At 52.5% G+C, this 5,316-nt stretch overlaps 1 long non-coding RNA gene across 1 annotated transcript; it reads right to left on the bottom strand.

The window, feature by feature from the left end:
* Positions 1-2,901: 2,901 nt before the first annotated feature.
* LOC120592243 (uncharacterized) lies at positions 2,902-4,791 on the bottom strand. The gene is made up of 2 exons (XR_005650077.1): positions 4,656-4,791; positions 2,902-4,033 (listed from the first exon to the last, which is right to left on the bottom strand). It is a non-coding gene; the product is annotated as an uncharacterized LOC120592243 (long non-coding RNA).
* Positions 4,792-5,316: the final 525 nt, after the last annotated feature.

Genomic DNA, 5,316 nt, shown 5'->3' with positions numbered 1-5,316 from the left:
CTACGCACGAAAGCGCACGTTGTATAATTAATTCCATCCTTGAAATTCTAGAACAGACAAAACAAATCCGTGAGGCTGGACATCAGAGCGCTGGTGGCCTTGGGTCAGTGGCGACTACGAGGGCAGCGGGGGACTTCCTGGGCCGATGGAGATGTCTCGCTTCCTTGATTTGGACGGCGAGTAAGTGGGCATACTCTCTGTGTGCCAAAATGCGCTGAACGGCGCACGTAAGAGGTGCTGTCTGTCGTGGTTAACTACGTCACGTCAACAGACGGTTAGGGAAACGGGCTGAGGGGACGGACGAGGCGACGCACTCAGAAGCCGTCAGTGAAAAGAGCACGTCTAAACCAGGCCAATAGCCACACACAGTTCCACGCAGCGATTTATGGAAACGCTAAGAACGTTAAAATTATGAGAATTATACATGTATTTGAGTCTCAGTTTTGTGAAGCGAAGCTGTGATGGTCTGATAAATGGCCTTTAAAGGAAAAAATATGATACACTAAAGAGCTTTAAAACAAAACATAGACCTTTATCGAATTCAAACTGATTTTATTTAAAACATTATACAATATTTTCATCAAATACCTTGTTAAAATCTGAAATAAAACTGAATATTAGCTTTTTCAAGTAATATGTCAAAAAAAGAACTATAAAATAGAATACAAAAGGAGGAAAAAACATTCTAAAACTTACAAGGGAGGAAATTTAAAAAATTTGTCTACAGAAGAACGAAAAATAGGGTTTTTAAAGTTTAACGATAAAGCCAAAATTAGGTGGCAAACAACAAACTGGAAAAATATTTGCAGCAAATAAAGATTTTCGGTTGTTTTTTATAGTGAGCGAAAAAAGTTCAAACTTAACCATAACAAAAAATGCAAATTAAAATGAGACACAGTTTTTCGATTGGCTAAGACTTTTCTCTTTTAGTGAGAACGCCCAGCCCTGGAGAGGGCATGGCGGGGCGAACCTGTGTCCTCTCTCCAGGGGCAAAGCGGGGCGAGGCGCTGGGTGCTTGGGGGTGAGGGTGTGCCAGCAGCCACCCCACCTTGGTCCCTACAGTGTGTGCGTGAGAACCACCCTTTTTTGTTAAAAGAAATGAGTGGATGTGCCTCACCTCTCTTATTTTTGTTGAGAGGTGTGACAATGGATAGCATTCCGGAAGATAAGGCACCACAATAACCAGCAATGTGGCTGGGGGCAGGGACCTGGGTGCGGCTTGGGGGGACCTGGGTCTGTGCTCAGAAGGGAAGGACATGGACAGCCTAGGAGACATGGATAAGGGCTTGAGGACCTGGGTGTGTTTGAGGGCGTGCTGGGATATAGCTCGGAGGACCTTGGGTGCTTGAGGACATGGATATGGGTTTGAGGGGACTCAAAAGTGCTTGGAGGGAACCTGGGTGCGGCTCGGAGGGGACCTGGGTGCGGCTCGGAGGGGACCTGGGTGCGGCTCGGAGGGGACCTGGGTAGGCTCGCCCTCCCTGGGAGGGGGCTAGAGGAGAGTGTGCTCTGGGCCACTAGTCCCCACTCCAGCTCTGCCACACGTCCCAATGGGGACGGCGAGGTGCAGACGACATGTAGAACGTGGCTGCATCTGCGTAAAATCCAAACGCCAACGAGATATAGGGACGTGTATACAGGTTGTTCTTTTACTTAACGGCTAGAACTGTGAAACCCCAAGAAGGGCCGGGAGGGGAACACGCACCAAGGCACCACTGGCTGCCCTGCCTTTGGAGGGTGGGACGAGCCGGATGGAGAGGGGTCTCGTTTCTTTCATAATTTTCGAACCTGGATTTTTCTTTTTTAGCCTTTCTCGAGTGTTTTGGTCTTCAAAAAGAAAAAAGGTTTGAAGTTCACAAACCTCGATCCCAAAACTCCAGTCGAAGACTGAGTTGTTTCTATAAAGGGCTTAGAATGGCAACTGGCACATTGTAAGCGCTCTGTTGGATGTTTTAAAAACAAATAAGAAAAAAGACTCAAATTATGGAAAAAGCCTTAATATAGTCCTATCGTAGTTCAGAAAGGTGTCTTACGGGTGGAGCTTCCAGGTGGCTTCTTCTTGGGGCTCACTGGCCTCTGCTAGTTTGCACAGGCGCAGGGAGGGCTCGGCCTTTCCGGGGCACACTGACATTTCCGGGGGGGCACTGACACTTCTGGGGGACACTGACATTTCCAGGAAGACTGTACCTGCCGGCAGGTCGGGATCCTCAGCAATGCGACACCGGTGTTTTCTCCCGTGGGCAGATTTTCATTCATTTGTTCAATAAACATTTATTAAGCACATACTACGTGCCAGGCACTGTCCTAGGCCCTAGAGATGCAGCAGTAAACAAAACAAAAATTCTTTTCCTCGTTTTTGTCGCGAAACTGATGCTCCAGAGAGAAGACAGGCAATAAGCAAATAGCCGGGTAATGTCAACTGGTTGTAACTGCTACACAGAAAATAATGCCAGCTGAGGGTAGGAGGCGAGGAACACAAAGCAGAGAGACCTCTGTCCCCAGGCTCTGAGTCTGAGTGCGGAGCAGCAGACAGTGAGCTGTGGTGGCGCACGGGTGCCTAATTCACTGGCGGAGGCCAAGGCAGGCTTCTGGGAAGAGAAGCCAGGCCTGAATCCCGTGGAAGCCAGCCAGGTGACGCGGTGGGGGAGGCGGCCCAGACGGCAGATGCAAAGGCGTGGACGGGCGCAAGAACACACGCGATGCCACGACAGAAGAGCAGTGTGCGACAGACAAACCAGGTCGCTGGAAGGCTCTAGAAGGGCCTCGACGAAATGGGATGGGAGCGTGCACACAAGCACACGTGCAGGTTTGCCTGCCCGGTACCTCCGCACCTCCTCACTCCGTGTGCTTAACAGGGTGCACTGTGCTCCTTCCTCCCAGGAGTGGGCCTGTGACACAGAGCTGTCCCATCGTGACGCCCCTCGCTCCTTGCCCCGTGATTAGTTTATACTGCTCGAAGACAGCTGTACGGTCACGGGCTTGTGGCAGCCAGTCATCAGCCCTCACGGTGAGTGTAGAGAAGGCAGCAGGAGAGACTGGGGCCGACAGACAAAAGGAAGCGGAGAAAGGCAGTCGTCACAGTTTCGTGTCGGCCTCCTGATCCAGCCATGCCTGAAGCTCACCCTTGGACTTCCCAGTTAAATGATCAGAGCGGGGAACCCCTTTTTTGGCTTAAGTGAGTTTACACTGGGTTTCTGCCACTTGCATGAAATACATACCCTCTTCGGGAAAGAGCTTCACCGTGTGCGGCTGCAGTGGGGACCAGGGGACGGGAGGCTGAGTCCTGTCAGACGGTTTCTCCCATTAAGTTCGCTAAAGACCCTGACATATGAGTCGCAGTCTAAATGGATGGCGTACATAAACCTTGTGAGTCCCTCGTAATTCACTCTGCGGCCCTAAGCCATCTTCAGAGAGGGAGCCCGCAGAGAATGGTCCACCCCAAATGCCGAGAGCATCATGTTTAGAGCCACTCTGCTATTCCCACGTCAACGCACGTTGGTCACAGATCTTTCCCAAATATTTAATTTGGCGACAAACTTAGTATTTTGAACTCTTTATCCCTGATACCAAACAATCATCCAGTGTTGTCCAGAAAACAACCCAAGCAGCTGTGCCCATCATGGTCCAAGCCTAACAGACGTCAGAGCAAAATGAACCGCTGTATCTCGAGAGATCACTACAGAAGCCCACAAGCTCGGAGCCTGCGTTCACGTGTCTGAAACCTCTAATCAGTTGGTCACAGATAATAATACCAACCTCAGTCCGAAACAGAGCTTCAAATCTTTTAAATCCATGAATTGGAAAGATGCTCGGATCACACGGTAATAGTGTAAAACAGCTAGGCTTGAGGGGGCCTTTGTGCCTTAAGCGATGGGTCTCCTTCTGGTGGAAATGACAATACTTTAAGAATTTCCTTCCTTCCACGGGCATTTACCAAATACCTACTGTGTGCCCGCGATGCCAGCTGTGTGCCTGTGAGCCTCTCCTTTATCTCTGGGTGAAAAGGCCAATCTCGTTTCACATCTGGACCACGCTGGGTAAAATAAAAGATAATGTATCACTGGACAATTTGAGATGTTATTCTTACAGCAAATATCGGCCCTCTCAACTCCGCTTACGCCTCCCTCCCCCCACTGCGTGGGTTCACAATGCCAGGACTCTGGCCACTGAGAAATCACAAGACTCAAACTACGTGGCCTGAGGGCCTGGGTTCAAATTCTAGTTCTGCTTTATCATATCTGGCGGAATAGCAAACATCTAAAATAGCAGAAAGTTCCCCTGCTTCTCAAGCAGCTGTACCAATGGGAAACCTTCCGCAAGGGAGCAAGTTCAAGTGCGTGCCGGCTGTGCCCTTGCTAATAATAGCCAGACACTTCAACTTCTGACAACAACCCTGCAAGGTAGATATCGTTATCCTCATTTTGTAGATATGGCCAAGTAAGAGTAGAGAGGTTAAATAACGCACTCGGTGCCACACAGCTGGCGAATGGCAGACCCGACTCCGAGTTCATGCCTCTTCTCCGGTTCCCTGCCCCCACACAGCGAGCACTCAACTGTTTGTCACATAATGAAATAACGAAACGATATTCCAGGACCTCTGCAACCATGGGCACGAGGCTTCTTTGGTAAAGGAAGAAGTTGGCATCATCACTCACGTTTGCCCGACAATTTGATGCTCCTGCGTTCTCTGCTCCCGAAGACCTGTTCGGGCAAATCCAGCCTCCGTCGCCGGCCACCGCCACTGAGCAGGCCTGCGTGCACGTCCCCTCCCTGAGCCGCTCAGGCTCCGCTCCCGCTAACCGCACGCTGGGACTCCCCCACTCTGCATTTTCAATCCAACGACAGGTGTCCCTTTTCGAAAGGCAAGTTTCCCAAACTGGGACACCAACACGGAACACCTGAGGCAGGCTGACCCTCAAGTGGGGCGCCCGAGTCGAGCCGAACGGATGAAGGAAGGGCAGGTGACGCAAGCAGGCCTCCCGCACCAGGGCCGGACCGAGGCAGAGCGCGGCGGCCGTGACCCCGCAGTGGGCTCTGCCCGGCGGCCGCCTACGCCATCCCTGTGTTCGGCGCGCCGAGGGCGGCGGGTGTTATCCCGGGGATGCGGCGCGCGCGCCTCTGCAGCAGGACCACGGGGCGCGGGAAGGCGCGCGCCTGCCCCAGTCCCGCGCGCCTCGCAATCCTGTCACGCTCCGAGGCGAGGGGGCCCGGCCAGGGGCGCGGACAGGGGCCTCCGGTCGCCGGCGGCCAGGCTCGGCCGGCACGAGCGCCGGACACGCAGCCCCGCGCCCGCCCCCCCGGCCGCGAGCCCCGCCG

Source organism: Pteropus medius, unplaced genomic scaffold (assembly GCF_902729225.1).
Source record: "Pteropus medius unplaced genomic scaffold, Ma_sr-lr_union100, whole genome shotgun sequence".
NCBI lineage: Eukaryota > Metazoa > Chordata > Mammalia > Chiroptera > Pteropodidae > Pteropus > Pteropus medius.
This window is presented reverse-complemented; position numbering and strand designations above follow the sequence as displayed.